The sequence below is a fragment of the Manis javanica genome, chromosome 2, assembly GCF_040802235.1.
Source record: "Manis javanica isolate MJ-LG chromosome 2, MJ_LKY, whole genome shotgun sequence".
In the NCBI taxonomy this organism is placed as follows: Eukaryota; Metazoa; Chordata; class Mammalia; order Pholidota; family Manidae; genus Manis; species Manis javanica.
In genome coordinates this window covers 218387822-218407799 of record NC_133157.1, presented here as the reverse complement: position 1 = coordinate 218407799, position 19978 = coordinate 218387822, and the positions used below count along the sequence as shown (strand labels likewise).

The 19978-nt window shown below is 48.7% G+C and overlaps 2 long non-coding RNA genes across 2 annotated transcripts; one reads left to right on the top strand and one right to left on the bottom strand.

Moving 5' to 3' along the window:
* The first annotated feature begins 5222 nt into the window (after positions 1–5222).
* On the top strand, positions 5223–18094 carry LOC118972850 (uncharacterized). Its single transcript, XR_012128545.1, has 4 exons — positions 5223–10970; positions 14200–14259; positions 15391–15544; positions 17100–18094. It is a non-coding gene; the product is annotated as an uncharacterized lncRNA (long non-coding RNA).
* On the bottom strand, positions 13514–15403 carry LOC118972849 (uncharacterized). The gene is made up of 2 exons (XR_012128544.1): positions 15055–15403; positions 13514–13648 (listed from the first exon to the last, which is right to left on the bottom strand). It is a non-coding gene; the product is annotated as an uncharacterized lncRNA (long non-coding RNA).
* Positions 18095–19978: the final 1884 nt, after the last annotated feature.

Here is a 19978-nt window from a genome sequence, read left to right as displayed (position 1 = left end):
AAGCAGTTGTTTCCTTACACTACCCATCTCCTGTTCCCACGGCTCTAAGTCCCTAGTGATTCCAACCATCTTTAATGAATTTAGCCCAGTGAGGTCTAATTTTTGGAGCTCCTCTGGACTTACTTATCGTGGCAGTTTCTCCAGTAACAAATTGTAACTTTCTCTACTGGTTTTCCTTTACTGTTGTATTACTTTCCTTTTCACTTCTAACCCCCACTCAATCTGATGCACAAAGTTCAATAAATTCTGGCATCTTGTAGCAATTTTGGATCTAAAGACCAGTTACATTCAGGAATTTCCTCCTTTTCCAAGATGTGCTTGAGCCAGCTCGTAGGACTCCTGGACGCTGACTGCGAAATTCTCAGGAATTTTGCAAGCTGGGACAGACACTGACACTAAAATTTTTTTTTCTTTTTGGAGAGCTGATTTACCAGCACATCACTACCTCTGAGCCCGCTTTTCCTTTGAGTGGATGCTAAGAGCTGTGGATTTATGCAGTGCCACCTGGGCAAGGTGGAGCAGTCAGGTCTAAATTCCATTTTTGACCATACGGGCCTGTTATGGCCTCCTATGGTGCTAAATGAGCTTTATCCTACCTGATTTCCACCTAGTCCTATCTTTGCCTTTCTCCTGGGATCTCCTGAGAGTTCTGCTCTCAAGCGATGCCCCAGACAACTACCATATAAGGCTTACTGATGTTACCTTCTCACCTTTTCAAGCTGCATCAGAGCCATACAGATTCAGGAAACCAGCCTTGGCCAGACACGCCATGTACTCACGGCCACTCTGGCGCTGCCGCCTTGTGTTGCCCCTGAAGACACCTCAACGAGGTCTCCTGTGCCTCATTCATTTTGGCTGTACACCCACATCCTTGGACTTACGGAGGAAGCTCCATCCCCACCTGCCCAGAAGGCAGCCTGAGGGGCCCACACTGGCATCTCACTCTTGCCCATTTTCCACTTCCCCAAGCTAGAACATTTTTAGCTCAAGCCCTTTCATTGACTTTCCTTCCCTCAAAAGCTTGGGAATTTCCCCATCAAGACACATTGCCCCTACAGAGACATTCATTCTCTACAACCAATTATTCCAAGGTACTTTCCCAGACTCCTTTGTAACGTAAGGAGCCTTATTGATCTGTTTCCTCAAATGGGCCTTCCTTAGAGTGAGGCACATCCCATCAACATTTGCACTGGTCCAAGAATCAACAATGCAGTGACGTCCAGGAAACCCAAGGATTAGATGGAGGAGAAAGGGAATTGGTGCTGAACTTGCATGAAGTATCTTGGGATGTGTTCGATTACTGTATCCCCCTGAGAAAAAGAAAGGCAAGTACCCAATAAAGTAATGCTGATTTTATTTATGCTCTGATTATTTAACTAGGCAATGAAGTGAATGCATTCTACCTACCCAACACTGTGTCACATATTCATAAAAGAGACATTGTGGAGAAATGTATAGAATACCTATTGGTCTTGCCAATGCCCATGAGCTCTTTGGTGAGTCGTCTCCCCCTCTAGGCCCCTGTGGCTTCAGATTTAGAGGAGGGCACACCTCAAACCAGCAGGTGAAGAGTTTACAAAACATTTTGCACAATTTATAAAAAGGATTCGATTTTTGTAGTTGACTTTGTATGGGTGGCTGTTAAGAGTTCATATTCACAGTGTATTACCCCTGAAGAGAGGAAAAGTGAGGAAGAGAGGAACAAAATACGAAAAAGAAATGCAGAGCTCAACACTTCCAAGATCAATTAAAGATGAAGACGGAGTCACACTGAAATTAAACCATGACTAAAAGAGGATGAGATTTTGATTTTAAAGATCTAACACACACTTTCCAGAATATAGCATCTTTCAAAAGCCATTTGGTCTGTCTGTCACTTCTGTCTTGGATCCTAAGACTTGTCTGTAGGTCCACCTCTAAAGGATCTGCTCCTTTCTCAGGGCTCTTCCCTGTATGGCGGCTCCATACCAGGCATACTGGATCAATGACTTAACCCTCTGAGCACCGGTATCTCAGCCTATAAAGAAGGAGGGCTCGTTCTCCCTACTGAACACATTGTTTGCGGACCCAGTGAAATATGAGGTGGGGCAGCACTTAGAAAACCCTCAAGATGTAGCCACACAAGAGGAATTATTTTGACTATTTGCAACCCAAATGGCTGCCACTCTCTATTCTCATCCCCAAATCCATTAATGGATGGGCAGAGTCTCTTTCCTTGTGTTGGAAGGTAAGCAGGAACTTTTTGGTAAGTTCTTTGCTGGCCCTGTTGACTACTCCACGGATCAGTATGGTAGGGACAGACACAGAGAGCATCTGGTGACAGAACACTGAGGACCCTTGCTTCCCCCCATCACGAGCCACTGTGTGACCCTGAGTAAGTGGGTTCTGTCATCACTGTGCTACCGTGTCCTCACTGGTGCAATTGGGATGATTTTGTTCACGTGCATGTGGCTCATTTCTGTAGTTCCAGAACTACAGAACTACAGACCTACTAACGTGTCATTTAGCACTGATGGTGATACAGGATTTATCATCAAGGATCCCTTTAACCTTGCATCTGCTGACAGAAGCAAAGGCTGCTTGCAGAGAAAAGTTCAGACATCGGCCTCACAGAAAACCCCAGTTCGCTACGAGATGAGCGGGTCCAGGGACACCATGACTATCAGCCTGGACCTGGGTCACTGGACCAGACTCAGTGCTGATGCCCTCCCAGTGCCCTTCCTGCACCCCCATCTGTTCACTTAGGGTCCCTCATTTGCTCACATGCTGTCAGTTAGGAGATCTGCTGCCTACAACAGAAATCTGATGGCAGGGGTGACAGCAAATAGGTTGTGTCTCCCAATGTTATATCCAGTGTCATGTATATGTGTCACAGCTGAACTTTCACTCTGCTTTGACCCTGCCTAAATCCCTAAATGAACTTTCACCCCACTTAGACTAAGAAATAGGATATTACAGTCAAGAGTCCCCCCTCAGGACCAGACCAGCAGAAACTGGTGGGATCCAAGATGGCAGCTCACTTGCTGCCCCCCTAAAGAATCTCTAACTTCATTGTAACGCACTTTTCATACTAAATGACATCCCACTGGTGCCATGAGAGTTGACGATCACCATGACAATGACCAGAACAAACCATAAGAGGAAAAAAGAAGGGAGTTCTATGGTTTTGAGAAGTTCTCTGCCCATCCCAATAAAAAAGCATGACGGAGCTCAAATCCCTAAGAGGGGCCAGAAGGGACGTAGCCCCAAACCGAAATGCTGAGGGGGGACCACCCACCCCAGTGACAAACTAGCTTCTGGTCCCTAGAGTCCCAGCAGCGCTGAGGAATGGAGTGCAGGTGTCACTGGGCAGTCTCTCAAACACTTACAGTTTATTTTTTTCTTACCATGAAAGAATACAATCTTTCTAAACCACTGCTTAAAATGCATGAAAAAAAGGAAAAAGGAAATAAAAATCACCTTGTCTTCAATGCTAGTACTTTGTCACCATTCTTTCCAGGTTTTATTTTATACCATGAAAGAGGCTTTTTTAGTTCCAATGATCAGAAGTCAGTGTACCAGGAATGTACCAGGCCATGCAGCTGAGGACCCCAGGGGAGGAGGACCCCAGGGGAGGAGGACCCCAGGGGAGGAGGACCCCAGGGGAGGAGGGCCACAGGGGAGGACCCCAGGGGAGGAGGGCCCCAGGGGGGGAGGATCCCAGGGGAGGAGGACCCCAGGGGAGGACCCCAGGGGAGGAGGGCCCCAGGGGGGGAGGATCCCAGGGGAGGAGGGTCCCAGGGGAGGAGGACCCCAGGGGAGGACCCCAGGGGAGGAGGACCCCAGGGGAGGAGGGCCCCAGGGGAGGAGGACCCCAGGGGAGGACCCCAGGGGAGGAGGGCCCCAGGGGAGGACCCCAGGGGAGGACCCCAGGGGAGGAGGGCCCCAGGAGCGGAGGACCCCAGGGGAGGACCCCAGGGGAGGAGGACCCCACGGGAGGAGGACCCCAGGGGAGGACCCCAGGGGAGGAGGACCCCAGGGGAGGAGGGCCCCAGGGGAGGGTCCCAGGGGAGGAGGTCCCCAGGGGAGGAGGGCCCCAGGAGCGGAGGACCCCAGGGGAGGACCCCAGGGGAGGAGGGTCCCAGGGGAGGGTCCCACGGGAGGAGGACCCCAGGGGAGGAGGGCCCCAGGGGAGGACCCCAGGGGAGGACCCCAGGGGAGGAGGACCCCAGGGGAGGAGGCCCCCAGGGGAGAAGGACCCCACGGGAGGAGGACAGTGTGAGCCTGGCTGGCTCCACAGAGCGAGGACCCTGTTGCCTACATCCCTCCCTCTGCATGGCCAGTGCTGTGCTGCCTGCTTCTCAGGTGTGACCTTTATAAGATGTGTCATCTACACACATCTGCAATCCCAATTGAGGGGACCCCTTACCCAGCATTCTTCCCAGAAGTCTCTGCTTAGCCTGGTTTGGGACATAGCCTTCAAGGGGATCTTTTCAGGATCACCATGAAGTGGGGGAACTCCAGATCCCCCCAAAAAGAGCACCAGGCAGGCAGTATTACTGCTCTCTCACTTTTTAAAATTAGGATTAAACTAAATATATGGCAGTGTTTGTTGAGTGAATGAGTGAATGAGTTGGTGAGGGGGTTTAGTTCACCCACATCATCTCACTTCCCCCCGCATATCAGCCCTCTGATGAACGCAGCGATGGGCATCTTTTCTGAATTAAGGAGCTCAGCCTAGAGCATTGAACTGACTAGACCCCAGTGTGTCTGAATCTTTTCTCTTGGTTCACTCAGCTCATCATCATTAAAATAAGTTAACATACAAGGACTGTAGAACAGAGCTTGGCATGGAGCAAGCATTAGGTAAGAACAAACATTGGTCACTGTTGCTTATTTCATTAATATGATCTGTGATAACAAGTATCAACTCACTTCTGATCCACTTTGTTAACACATGTGTAAGGTCCTGTGAAGGCTCATACCTGCTAGTGGGTCCTAAGGCAGGGGGCTTTTCAACCGAAGGCTGGCATCCCCTGCTCAGCTCACCTTGGGCAGGTGAAGGCAGCTCTGTCTTCTTAGGAGGCCTGCTCATAAATTTATTTCTAAACTGCGGTATTTTCACTTTAGAAATGAGAGCTTCACACTAGGCAATTCTTAATCCCTTCCAGGAAAGTTCTGGACAGATGGAAGCCCACCAACAAAATTCAATTGTCAAGTCACCAAAAGCCTTTTAAAAAGTAACGTTTATTTTCTAAACATAGAAGCAATATATGCTCGTTGCAGAATTTCTGGAGGCTATATAAAAATAAGGAAAGGAAATAAATACCACTTACAATACCCAGTCCACCAGAGAACCACTATAACATTTCATTTGGTCTCCTTAATGTTTATTTTATTTTTTCTTATGCATATATCAATACTTTTTCATTTTCTCTCAAATTCTTTTATGAGAGAATCAAACTTTTACTACCTCATGGAAATATTCACCACCTCTCCCTAAATGTTTTATTATTCAATCTGTGAGACACTAAAGCACCAGGAAAAATCATTTGATACATTGACATGAGAACTCTATAATTTCAAATGAAATTTTCTGTACAAGCCCCATTATTATTTCATAGGGCATTAAGACTTAAAATATAACTTCGCACTGTTTTTTCCCCCATCGAGTGGGGAATTCTGAAGGGCAGACAAAGAAGAACATGAATGGTTGATCTGGGCATTAACAGAGCTGGTTCTTACTTTCGGTTCTGAAAGCATCGTGCATGGAGGTGTCGTAACTAGTAATGAGTGTGGAAATAAATCACCTATCTTACTGTGTAGGTGAAGTGACGTCCTGAGAGTAGGTGCATAGCCTGCTTTAACGCTTGTCTCAGTGAACTGAAACTTCTGGTTTGTACATTTGTTTCTTGCATTAGACAGAAATCTTGGGAGCTCGAACTGCATCTCATCCATCATGGAGTTCCCAGGGCTTATACAATGTCAGGCACATGGAAGCTACTCACGAAATATGTGCTGAAGTCAACTCAGGGGCTAGAGGATTTGCACCTGGCCGCTGATGACCTTTGGGGACTGAAGTGAGGGCTCATGTTGTTCAGTGAATGTGAGATGGATGAACAAATGGAAACGTGGAAGGGAGGAAGGAAAAGAGGAAAGGAAAAAGGGAGAAAAGAAGGAAGCAAGGAAAGAAGAAGGAAGGGAGGAAGGAAAGGGGGACGCCTGCGCCTTACCTCCCAGACTGTAACCTCCCTGAGGGCAAGAGGGCTCATCCCACCTCCATCCTCCACGCTCTGCATGGGGCCCAACTCATATCAGGGGCTCAAAAATGGAGACCATCGGTGTGGTCCGGTACACCCTGTTCCCTGAGTGAGCCCTGCTCAGGCACCTTTCCGTAGCATGAATTTATTATCTGGTTCTCCCAACACAGGCACTAGAGGTTTTTTGTTTGTTTTAATGTTTTAGGCGCTAGAGTTTTTAAGGCATTATTATTCAATGTCAAGCTAATTAACTCAGCTTATCCAGTCTAAGGGCACCTTTCACTGAAGGCTTTCTGAAGACATCAAAAGGTTAGTTTAGAATGAATTAATTACACCAAAAATTATACAAAATTAACGTGAATCCAACAATATATTCAATGTGCAATATCTTTCGCTGGTTTATTTTTCTTAACTCAGGTTTCTTCCCATTAAGGAGTTGGTGACACCCTCAGCAAGGTGCAACTGTAGAAATAGTCCAGACTTTCTCCTCTCTGGCTTCTCCTTCTCTATTATCTTTCTATGTTATTTTTTTCTTCTTTTATACTTCCCAGTGATCGTCAAAAGAATAGTTAATTTCTTTGTCTTGTGGCGGAAGGGGCAGAGGGGGTGCGATACATATGCTGCAGAGAAAACTGGTTCTATCTGTTCACAATTGCTCAATATTTTTAAGTTTAAGTGCCGAGTCTCCATTAGTTGAGCTGCTATACTTTTGGTTACTACTACCATTCCTAGTTAGCCAATGCATGCATCTGTGCAATGTTGTAAAGCATGGAAAGCATTCTCTTCTAACATCTGCAGTGTAAGAAAGAGGATAAGGAGGTGGAATCTGGACACGGTGTACGCAAAAAGGTTCTTGGCAGTCTGCAGGGAGATTTCTACGGGTACCTGCAAATGCAGTTAAGGACCCATTCTTTCATTTCTTCAGTTCTCTAGGAAACATGTCTTGGAGCACAAATGAAGTTTCACAGACAAGCAGCTGCCAGGTATTTGGAGACACAAATGACCACTCAGCATTATAGCTGGTAATACCAAACTGGGGAGTTCTGTTGATGGCTTCAACCACTGTGAGGCTTCCCACTATACGGCCCCTCAGCTCCAACTCCAGACCTTGGGGACTTCTGGGAGCACAGCAAACACTCGTCCAGAATCCACTGAGGACCTATGGCCTCCGTCCACTGAGTCCTAAGCTGGGCAAGGTCAAGAGCCAGGCGAGTTAGAAGCTGGCCCCGAGTGAAATGTTAACAGGGCTTTGAGAAACTCCTTAAGCAAGAGCAATCAACTCAATATTCAAAAAAATAAAAATGCAAAACTCCATGATGAACAAAAAATCCATTTTTAAAAATAAATGCAGGAGCTGAGGGGGAGACTGTTGGGGTGATGAGACAGGCAAGAGCAGACGCAGATGCTGTCTTTGTTAAACGGTTCGATGTTTCATTCATCATGGATATTTGGCATTAATTTTGGTTTTCTTTTTGAAATCTGCCAGGGAAATAGTGGTCGTGATGACTGAGTATTTGGAGCTCCTGACATTTTGCACAAGTGAGTGACCATCTCACTCCCAGCCCAGAAGCGTTTGTGCAGAGAGTGGGAAGAGAGGGTGGGCCTCCAAGCCTGAGTGCAGAATGCGCCTGGGCCCTGAGCTGCCAGGCTGACAACACAGAAGCTGCCCAAGAGAGAATGGGCCCATCCCTGCAGAGTGGTGCAAAGGCTGCCTGAACCAGGGGACTCACTCCCTCGAAGGTGCTGATGGCAGAGAGGATGTGCCCTGATCCTAATGTCAGCCACAGCAGGAATGGGTGGACCTGGAGAAAATGGCCCCCTGTCTCTGGTGGGGAGCAGAGCAGGACCTCATGCAGGCAGGTAACTGCTGTGGAAGAAACGTGAAAAGAGCAGAAGGCATCTCTCAGGGCCTCTGCAGACAAACTTGATGAGATCTTACAAATCTTTCCATAGAAAGACACACTCACAGCCTCCTGCAGAGAGGTCTGTCTGTAGGTGCCCCCCGGGAGGTGGCTGCCGCAGTAAAGACCTCCCAGGTAGATGGTGGAGACACGCCTGGGAAGCAGGGTTTCTGGGTGGCCTGGGATGAGGGAGTAAAGGGGCCACAGTCATATCACTGTGCACATGGCAGGGTGGCTTACAGACCGAGTCACCCTCCCGCACCCCTGGATCCAGAGAGGGGGCAGGGACTGGGCTTCAGCCCCACTGCACAGCCCTCTCGCCATGGACAGTGTTCAACAGATGCTGTTGCTAAGATCACCCCTGACGCATTCATGCTTCGTGGTGTCCCCAGTGGCCACCCTTCTGCCACCCAGCTTGGTTCCTGACCCCTCAGGCCTTCTTAGTACTATTTCCCAGATGCAGCCTGTCTTTACGTACTTCCTAAGTTTCTTATTTCTTCTTAAGTACAACTGCAGTGTTAACCTTTCCAGAAAATTCCTAGTCATCCTTTGTGTCGAGCTCCTGCCACCTCTTAGCTCCATCGTTTGCTTGCTGTCCCTCCTCCCTTTCATCAAATCATGCTTTATATTTATCTCCAACCTGGAATAAACTACATCAGATTGCCAGGGGAGATTTTCATGTCCATTCTCACCCAGAGACTTGAATCTTTGGGAACAGAGACTGTTTGCTCTCGTTTATTTACCTCCAGCCTCCAGCACGGTGCCCAGCCCCCACAGCCAACCCAACTCACCAGAGTTGATCCCATGGTGGCACGGGACTTCCATGATTCAGTTTGCACTCTCGAGTGTATCAAACGTGTCTTTTTATGCTGATGCTTTGAGCTCTGGGGCACTGCGGACACCAAAGCGCATTCCCCTCCCAGGCAGCTAGTTCCTAGAGGGAGTCAGTATCTCCTGGCCGTACATGGGACCCAGCCCATCTGGAGCCCACACCCACCACCCCCCACTCCAGGCCACATCCACCTGCCCTAATCACCCGGATCAGGAACCAGACAAATAGGGACCCTGATGTCCCAGCCAGTCCTAGGCTGCTTACCCTGTCTTGCTGGTTCTTTTCTTGCAGAAACCACAATAAAGGCCTTGTCCCATCTTCCCCAACGTCTGCTGCCTCCTGCCTGACCTTGGGCTTCCCCGTGTGGCCCTGCATGGTGAGCACGCTGCCTCCTCCTGGGAGCCGAGAGCAACAAACCACCTTTTCAATGGCAGTCGTGTCCTGATCTGCTGGCCTCACCATGCTGAATAACAGTAAAACTAATATTAAAACCTACATTTTAAAACATGAAGCATCACTGAGCTTCCTCACCTGTAAGCTACGTCACAGCATGCTTCGGAGGGGTGAGGGGTGCAGGATACACGTGACACTGCTGGAAACACGCACAGCGCTTTGTATAAATGCTTATTCTCCCAGTCACTGTCACCTGTGTTACGGCGAGGCAGTGAGAAACAGCAAAGAGTTGGGGGAGGGAAGGGGGGTCTGCGCTCTAAAGGAGGCAAAGGAGAGAGAACTCCCACCCATGGGGAGTCCACGGCCGAGGGACTCTCATGGGTAGTGACAAAGTCTACATGGCCGGAAACGAACGTCTGTGGATTTCTTTGTCTAATACTCAGTTGGAAGTTCTCTTCTGTAACTGCCTTCATTTCAACACCCTCCTCCCTACCCCTCAGGACGCTTGTTACAGGGAGCAGGGAAAGGGCGAGATCAGTACACAGAAGGCTGTGATGCTAGTGTGGGAAATGCAGACTTTATCCTAAAGCGGATCGTGGTGGGCAGAGCGATGACCCCACCCCCGAAACATTCGCCTCCTTAACCTCAGGCTTGTGGCTAGTTACCTAACCTGACAAGAGACTTCAGAGTTCCATTAAATTAGGGGTCTTGAGATGGGGAGATAACCCTGGAGGACTTGGGTGGGCCCAGTGTGACCACACAGCTTTTCCGAGGAGGGAGGCAGCAGGGTCAAGCGCGAGATGACGCAGTGGAAGCAAGAACGATGCCACCAAGAAAGGGCACCTGGCACTGGGAGGGGCTTTGGAAGCTGGGAAACACAAGGGACAAATTCCTCCTGATGCCTCCGGAAGGGCAGCAGCCCTGCCTACGCCCTTATTTTGGTCTCATAAAACCATTTTGGACTTCTGATCCCCAAAACTGGAAGATAATATATTTGTGTTGCGTTAAGGCAATAAGTTTCAGACAGTTTGCTACAGGAGCAAACGGAAACTAATACAAGGTTCGAGGTTTGTATGCACTAGAAAACCCCGATTAGGACGGGTTTGGGGGAAGATCACTTTCACCTATTGGTGCATGTTATTCTAATCATCATCATAATAATATTAGTAGCAGTAGTAATACATTTATTGAGAACTTCCTGTTTGCCAGGCACTTTTCCAAGAGCATTGCGTGTATTATCTCACAGCACCCTCTGAAATGGGAACTATGACTGTCCTCCACTCACAGACAGGAAGCCAGGGCCTGTAGAGAATGCAAGAACTCGCCCAAGGTCACACGGACAGTCTGGTTGTAAACATTTAGAAATTGAGGGTCACCTACGGGACAGAATGCTCTGAGGTGGCAGAAGGGATGGCCACCTAAGATGGTACGTCCCTATCGTGTGCTCTCTCCACTGAACCAGGAAGGTGACCAAAGACAGTGACATGAGGGAGGAGAGAAGGAAACAGGCCAGTGTACCCAGAGGGCGTACAGCACCCAGAGGAACACACGGGCACCTGGTCAGCAGTGGGTCTGCTTCGGGCATGGACACGCATCGCCAGCAGGGTGAGCATCGGGGCAGCCTGGAAGGTTTGTGGTTGTGGTGCTGTGTGAAGCTCTGTGGAAAGGCTGGCTCTTCTTTAACGGCTGTGGGACACAGCAAGAGGCAGAAATCGAAGCAGAGATGAGACTGGTGGTGAGAAGGCAGGGCCCCTCTAGGCTCGAAGCAACCTTTGAATGCCTTTGAAAAAGATGCCCCACTGGGTGAGTAGGTGCAGAGAGGCACCCCTCTGGGTGGACACAGTCCTGCAGGTCAGCTCACTGCCTGATGGAGACAGTTTCCAGAAGCTTTCGCCCCGCCTCTGCTGTGTGTGTGACCGTACCCTGTGCCCGCCATCAGGGCAAGCCGCAGCAGTGCCCTATATGTTTCCTTGTTGTTGTTTGCTTGTATAAACTGTTTAATTAGGACAGTTTAGATTTCCAGAAAAGTTGCAAAGACAGCATGAAGCTCCACACACCCCCTACCCCTTTTCCCTGCTGTTAATGATTTACTTTATAGCCAGATGATTCTCTTCAAAAATCCAAATTCCAACCCTTTAATTCACTAAAATGAAAATACTGAGCACCTATTCTGTGCTAGATGCAGGTGTCAACAAAATAACAGTGAAAGAGCCGGCAGCTCCTTTCTTCATGGAACTACATTCTCCCAGGAGAGATGGACAGTAACACAAAGATAAACTGGTTTCAAACCAATCAGTAGAGCATGGAATTGACTTGCAGAGTTGTTGGGAGAGGGGACAGTCTTATGATGAACTGACATTTGAACTAAAACTTGACTGATGAGACAGGAAGAGATCACCCCAGGCAGAGGAGTCAGTGCAAAAGGCCTAGGACAGGACAAGTTTAAACAATTAGAGAACAAACAGTGTGGCCATAGCACAATAAGCAGATGTATCCTAACAGGTGGCAGGAGCCAGGTCAGATAGAAACATGTAGGTCAAGGCTTTGGAGCCAATAGACAGAGTCTTTCAAAATCCAGGCTCCATTCTTTATGTGCTATGTGACTTTTAGCATGTTACTTAACCTCTCTGCTCTTTAGTGTCCTCTTTATAAAAAGCTAGTGCGACACAGTGTATCCAGAAGGCTGCAGCTCTGCAGCCAGCAGGACTCCTGCATGCAGCCCACACAGCAGTACAGGCACCTTACAAGCCCAGAGGCACCACAGTAAGGAGGGGTGAATGACACCCCTGGAATGTGAGACACAGAGGCCCCCTTGTACAACTCCTGCTATCCAGCTCTGCCTCGTGAGGCCCTGCTCCCTCTCTGCACCCGAAGGAGAAGGCCTGGGCTGATGTCACTCAGAAGTGGATCCTGGATCTGAGATTGACCAGCAGCAGCCCACTCGGAGGCACCAGGAAAGGCGGTGGGGGGAAGGCCATGTCCGTTATCCATGCCCTGGGAAATCCCCCCAGGACATTCCCATACTCGTCTGGCAGAGCCTTTGGGACAGGCTGACAGGATGATGAATGACAGGCAGGGATGGAATGAGTTCCAGAGCTGAGGGCTAATTGGCTTGGGATAAACTCTGACTGGAGGAGACCCCTGCAGATTGCCATTGCTCCAGGATGAGATAAGCCTGGGAAACAGGAAAAGCTTCTCAGAGGTGTCAGAGCCATATGGTGAGATGATAACAGCCACCATTACTGAGTACTGAGTGTGGGTTCTGCACTGTTCTCACAAAAGCACCACTGGATAAATATAACCACTATCTTCATTTTTAGAAGGATGTGTCAGGAATGTGTTCACAGGCAAATATTAGAAAGCTGGACTAATAATGGCTAAACGAATAGGTACTTTTTGTTCCATATGAAAGGTCTGGAGGTAGGGAGCTTCAAGTGTTGGCTGGGCTGCCTGACCATGAGAGCAAAGACCAAAGCTGCTATTAGTTGTTCTCTCTCCCAGCCTTATGAGTTGCCTCACAGTTGCAAAATGACTGCTGTCTGTCCAGCTATCACATCCATTACACTTCTATCTAAATGATTCAACATTATGATTCAACACCTGATGCTGGGTACATTGCCACCCTGAACAAAATCAACAAATAGGAAGAAAAATGGATATTGAATAGACAACTAACATCATTATAGTCAAAAGGTGAGCCATGTTAGGGGTCCGCATCATGGTGTGATGAAATGTCTCCGTGTTTACTCTATCACTTGCTAGCTATGGACCTTCAACACTTACATCAGCTTTCTGAGCCTCTGTTTCCTCTCATACATAAAGGAAAAGAGCAATGCTAGTGTCTGCCTAAGGATGTTAAGATAGAGGACATGTGCAATTTCTTAGTAAATGATTAAATGAAAGGAATGTTCCAGAAACCTCATGGTCCTCTGTGTTTAGTTCGGCACCACTGGGAAAAGCAAATGCTCTGGTCTCAGCCTTCTTGGCTTTGAAGTCTCTCTCCTCTACTTATTACCTCAGTGATAAGGTCAAAAACAACTCCACATCAGTTTTCTCATCTGTAAAATGGGCAATGACTGCACCCTGCTCTCCAGGTATGTGCAGATGGTGTGTGGAAAGGACCTTGCCTATTACTGCCACACCAAAGGTGTCTGATCAGTCCATGTTCTTAATATAATCTGCTTTTTACACAAAGATCTAGAGCTTCCTGCTCGACCGCTTGTTGTTCCAGATTCACTGAGTCCACTTGTTCCTGGATAGTTTACCCAGATGCTCCACAGATACTGCAAGGGAAAGAAAAGAGGTTGACAGCCTAGCAACTCATCCTTTCCCTGCACACCCTCACTGAAACTGTCACCAAGCCCTGCCCTCCCATCTTAAAGCCGTCTCATGTCTGTCCTGCTCTTCCTCCCCAGAGCTGCCTCCTCAGTGCCCATGTCCAACTCTCACCAGGCCAGAGACTTCCCAAACTGTAAGGGGCATGCAGAGCCCCAGGAAATCTTGCTAAAATGCACATTCTGATTCCTACGTCGGGGGCTGGGGTGGGGGTTCTGAATTTGTAACCAGTTCCCAGGCGATGCTGCTGCTGGTCTACAGATGTCATGTTGCATCACCAGGCTGGAGAGCTGGCAGGACTGTGGGTAAATCTCTGGGCTCTAGAGCAGACCCCAGTGCTCCTGAGAGCTCTCCCAACATGACCCACCACCACCCCACTGCTGCGGCCACTGCCGCTAACACCACCAGTAACAATAACACAACATGTTTTGGAGGTTCCCACTATCTTCCACGCACTCTTCTAATTCTTACATGTTTGCTACCTCATTTATTCTTCCAGTTCATGGATGAGGAAACTGAAGCTTGAAGTGTTCAGTCTCACGAATAAGGTATTTAGCTGGTAAGTAAGCAGAGGTCAAAGCCCCGTCTCTTATGACCAAGGACATTAGATTTTTCACGTGAACACTGTCCTACGCCTCGCAAAGCAGGTGGTTGTGGTACCTGGTGTCAAATCTCCTTGGCTCACATCTGATCTCAGCCACAGCTGTGGTAGACAGAGGTGGAAGCAAACGCATTCAAAAGAGATTTTGTGTTTCCTATTTCATGAGCACAGTCCAGAAGAACTGGGTGTGGGTGTGCAGGGGCTGGGTGGATAATCGCCCCCCAGCTGCTGGAGTAACCCCCCATGGGTGGGGCAATGCCAGGCCTTCTCTCCTCAGGGGGGCAGCTCTGGGAGCAGTCTGGGTCCTCTCAGAGAGCCCAGCAAAGTCAGGGCCTCCATGGCACCCTGTGTGAGCTTTTCCTCTTCCGGTCTCACCCTTTCTGTTCTGTCCCTTCTGCTTCCTGAGGTCACCTCTAAAATAAAATACCCATACCCAAGTGCTCTAGGCACTCTACCTGGGGAACCCCAAGTCTCGCAGGGCCGCAAAGGGGCTGGAAGCAGACACTGGGGAGGGCGCAAATAGGGCTTTTGATGAGGAAGGAGAGAGGAAGAGGGATCTGATGGACTGACTACCTACCATGTGTCAAGAACAAGACACCTGCCAGCTCACGGAAGTCCCCAGTGGTCTGTAGGGGGGACTGGGGTTCAGAGAGCTGGAACATCTATTAAGGTGACTAAGATTGCTAAGAACTCACACAGGATTCAAACAGAGCTCTGCCTGGCCCCCCACACCCCATGTTCTCTCCTCCATACCTGGGCCAGCAAAGCATTCCATCGGGAGAGTCTGCTCACGTCTCGTGCACTCACTTCATTCCGCACTGTGTGATGAGGAGGCGGTAGGAACAGGCATTTGTTTGTCTATCTGACCTCCACAGCCTGAGTACAATCATAATATTTGGACAGTTCAGAATAAACATCACCAAACATCTAAGATCTTTGACTTCTCCCATTTCTAAAGACAGGCATGGGTTATTCACCAAATATTTGTACAACTTACTTGATTTTTGCTGACTTGTGAAAATGTGTCTCCTAAAGACACATGTAATGCTTCCCTTTTGTTTACTTTTTTGGTTCATCATACAAACGTAGGGTGGGAGCCACCGAGGCAGCCCGCAGCCCTCCTCGGCCTGGGCCCTCCTGCGCCTGGAGGCATCTGAGTCACAGGTCTTGCTGCCTCTCCTCCTGGGCACCCACTGCAGGCCTGAGGGAAGGAGAACAATGACATGAAGAAAGAGTTAAAAAAGTAGGTGGTGTGATTTACGTATTTCTATTCCCCTCCCTTCTTATAGAGCCCCAAGATTGTCAAAATTAAGGTCAGAATTAACTGTGTCATAAGAAATGGCTGTGGGCAGAGTAAAGCCACTCTTCTTGTCTCTGCTCCAGGGCCCCTGATTGCCCCAATAAAAAGAGATTTTTTATTGTGTAAAGCATAGTAGAAAAAAATGATGATTCTAGGGTCAGATTTGACCCAGGAAAGAAGTGCAGGACGGGAGATGGAGGGTCGGGCCCAGGGCCAGGGCTGCACGAGGGAGACGTGTGGCCCGGAAGGAGACGCTCAGACTCTGAGCATCGGTGTCCCACTTGTCAAAGGGGCCCAAACAAGGCATCAAGCATATCATTCTCACTATTTCATTGGGTCCAAAACAGGCATTTTGTTTTTATTTTAACATCTCCAAAGGTAGAATGTGTCTTAAAATCACTGGAGTCTCAGACTGATTAAACACAGTAGTGAAGAAACAATCCATACCTGGGACAATTGGGTGAAGTAGAGCCCCCGGCCCTAGAGCTTCTGAGCTCGTTGATAATCACCTTTGAAACCTCAGAAGGTGTTTTATGTCTCATCTGATAAAATTTGATAAAAGTCTACAGGGAAAAAAAGGACAGAAAGGAATAGCCATTGGCAAGGGCTCCTGGTAGGAATGCAGGAAGACAGGCTTTCTGGTGGAAGCCTAGGGTCAGGGGTCAGGGTTGTAGTCAAGGTCAGGGCTGGGATGAGGCAGGAGGGAGGGTCCTAAGGTACAAAGGAGTCACTGACTCTCGGAACTATGCCAGTGCACCTTCAGCATCAGAGTTTGAGAGCCTCCTTATATTTGGGCCCCTAGGTCCCTCTGTGGCCTCAGTGTGGTCCCAGCTTGTTTAGAATATGACCCTTCTGGGTCCCACCATTGTGAGCCCTGGGCAGCTCACTTCCTCTTCTGGGACTCAGTTTCCTGACCTGTAAAATGGGGAGATAAGGGTCTACTCCAAAGTACCCTTAACACTGTTTCTGTGATTCTACATAGTCCAATTTTGCCACTAGACAGGGCACTCTGGGGGATCCTGGCCAGTGCTGTTTTGCCCCTATAACTCCTCCACAGGGGCACCTATGGGGCACCAGGCAGGTGCTGATTATTTCTGTTGAGTAATTGTAGTGATTGGACAGCTTTGTCATTGTTAGTATTGAAAGCAGTAGCTCTGAGCTGGCTTTGGAACCCAAGAGAGCTGAGTTCAAATGTCAGCTCCTGACGGTGCCTGCCGTCGAAGTCGAACAGTCTGAAGGGGAGGTGTGGACTGATTATATGTACAACTCATTCTGAGAGGATGCCCCACGTTTGGGTGCCTGATGAGAGAACAAAAAACACAGACAACACAGATAGACAGACAATGGCTGCCGCCCCGATGTGGCGCAGTACCTTTATTTTTATACTGCCTTTCTCGGACCTCAGCCAAGTGCTATACTCATCTTTCCCTTCTCAGGGGGGGCAGGCCAGAAGCAGGGGCGGTGTTTTCACACATCCTCAAGGTCTCCCTATTTTCAGAGTGAGGAGTCTTGGCTCGTCTTCGAGGACAAGATCTGTTTTTGTGAGCAGATAACTTCCAAGAACTGCACCGGTTGCTCTCAAGCTGGTGCTTTCCCGTGCTGCGATCAGACATGGGGGAAGGTGCTTTCCCATTCTGCCTGCAAACTTGTGAGAAGACAAAGGCCGTCCCCAACAAGCTCCACCACTTAACATGTGAAAAATTTTATTTAAGTTACTAATCTTCTCTGTATGCTTCCTCATTTGCAAAGTGGGGGGTATGCAAGACCCCAAAGGGCTGTTGTGGAGATTCTGTGCGTTAGGGAAGGTTCTCAGCAAAGTGTTCATTGGGGAGTCAGCTGTGTTGCACCATTGTTACCGTCACTTTCCCTGCTCAGCTTAAGGGACCTACTGCACCGTAACAGGCAGCGGAGACAGAACACTGTGGGTGACCCACACGGTGTCCTCCAGTCCAGAATATTTTCAAAGAATTTTGTTTTTCTATTTGGGATTCTGGTCATTTCCATAAAGACTCCCCTTGGAGTCTCCCTAATTCCTTGCTAAACCTTCTACTCTTAACCTGCAGAGGAAAAACAAAAGGCCTTGAATGTAGAGCTATCCCCTAAGATCCCCAGGAGCCAGACGGGCCCACCAGACTGCACTTCTTCACACCAGAAAGCACTACGGTGCTCAAAGAGCAACCCCAGTACATCCTGAAATACCAGGTAACTCAGGCTCCAGAGATGGGATATTCAGTCCAGCCACTCATAGTAATTCCATGTTAATTATGATTTATTTCCTCATCTCTCTTAAGTAACATTAAAGTGGATCCAGTTGATAAATCTGCTTCAGTCACTATTGAGAGTCAAGAGTGATGGCTAATCACTGCCATGCTTCCCTCTAATTTCAGAATCAGTCAAGAAATAGATACACATGTCAAAGAAGTGGAGATTTCAGAGATCAGTATTAATACTGCTAAAGCTTGATTAGAAAACATAGCTTGCATCCTGGTCATAATCCGGTTATATAAGACCTCCATTTTCCCAAGGACTTGGGAAAGTCTGCAAAGCTCATCCTCACCTGCCAGGTGGGAAAAGAATCATTGCTTTCTATCTGTTAAGAAGGAGTAAGATGGAAAGAGAGAGAGAGAGAGAGACCTGCCACACTGAACTTCACCCAGATGAGCTGCAGCCTGGACTAAAGATTGAAAGTTCACTGCTTTTAGCCTCTCACCAACCAGTATATCCTCCAGTCACTTCTCCTTGCCAGGAAGGAAGGGTGCAGGGGGAAGGGGAGAGTAAAGGGAGGTGCAACAGAGAGGCTGGAAATGCTTCTGCAGAGGAAGTCCCCTTGCGATGTTATCGGCATGTGAAATAGGTCTCATTTTGAGATGTATCCTCTCCTTTTATTTCCACTACATGACGAAATGAATGAATGAATGAGCGAACAAATGAACAGACTGTTGCAACACTCCATGCTTGGTATGATGGAGAGAGCATGACACCAGAATAAGAAGCCCTCACCCTTGCCCAGGCACTGGTGCAGTGTGATAGCAGTCATAATGGCCCACACCTCTGAGGTGGGGATGGGAAAGAAAACAGCTTTTAGGGCAAAGCATGCCAAGGAAAAAATAAGCTTATTAAAAGCTGATTGAATATAGCTGGAAGATGCCCCAGCCTCCATCCCCAGGGAGGGACTGAGGTTGTAAGTGGGGGTGTGAATGCATCACCGGTGTTTCTGAGTGCTTGCTCACTGCCAGGCCCTCTACCAGACCCTGAGAGGGTACAGACAGGACAACGCCTGAGAAAGTGCAAAGACAGACACCCTGGGCTGCCAGTTCTTCAGAGACTTGTCTGGGCTCCGGCGCTCAGAAACGACAACTTCTCCAGGTCCAACCCACAGGGCGTGAGGCTCTTTGCACACCAGGTTTGCTATGCTGGTCCTCTGCACAGGAGAAGTTCCTGAAAGCTGGTGGAGAAATGGGATGGGCAGTGCCTCTCCCCGCTCTACACAAAATGTCCCTTCTATGGTTGGCTGTTCTCACCATCTCTTTCATTTTTCTAAAATTTCAAATGTTTTCCCTTCCAAGGGCAAACTTTGAGTCACCCACTTCAGCTTCGTTGTACCTACTTCTTACCAAGGCTGTGAGCTAAGACTTATTACCCTTGTCCAGCCTTAAAGGGACTGGGACCCAGAGAGCTGAGCACCTGACCAGGGCCGTGCGCCTGGGAGACAGGGTCGGGCTGGATCCCAGGGACACCGGGGTGCACTGCTTGCTTCCTGTCCTCACTGTTCCAAGAATTCAGGAGGAAGCCTGTCATCAGCAGCCATCAGCCTTTCTCATCTGTTCTGCCCCTGTCTCACATTGCCACTACAGACAGGCTCTGGGTTCAAATTCGACTCTACCTCTGCGTGATCTTGGCCAAGTCAGTCGGTCGCTCTGAGATTCAATTTTCTCCCCTGCCTAATGGGAATAATATGTCTACTTCCTAAATGGCAGATTTATTCTTCCCTCTAGCCTCCATGAAAGAAGTATATTTTCTCATTCCGTTAATGCTGACCTTGGACTTGGGGCTTGCTCTGACCGATGGAGTGACCCAAACACTAGTTAGAAGGGAACTATTTGGTGTGCGTGGCTGGTTAAGCTTGGTTTCTTGTGCTCCAGTCATGCACCATTGGGAACTCATGCCCAAGAGCCCCCGCTCCTTCAGCCTGGGCTGCAGTGAACCCCAGAGCCCCAGGGTAGTGACAGGGTATGCCCAGGCCACAAGAGGGGTGAGTCGCCATTTGCTGACTCAAAGCCCCCATACAGCACACGGGGCATCCTGCAAGTACAGGATAAACACGGTTGTATTTGCAGAGAGCATAAGCCATTCTGTGCCGTGTAAGACAGAGATTTC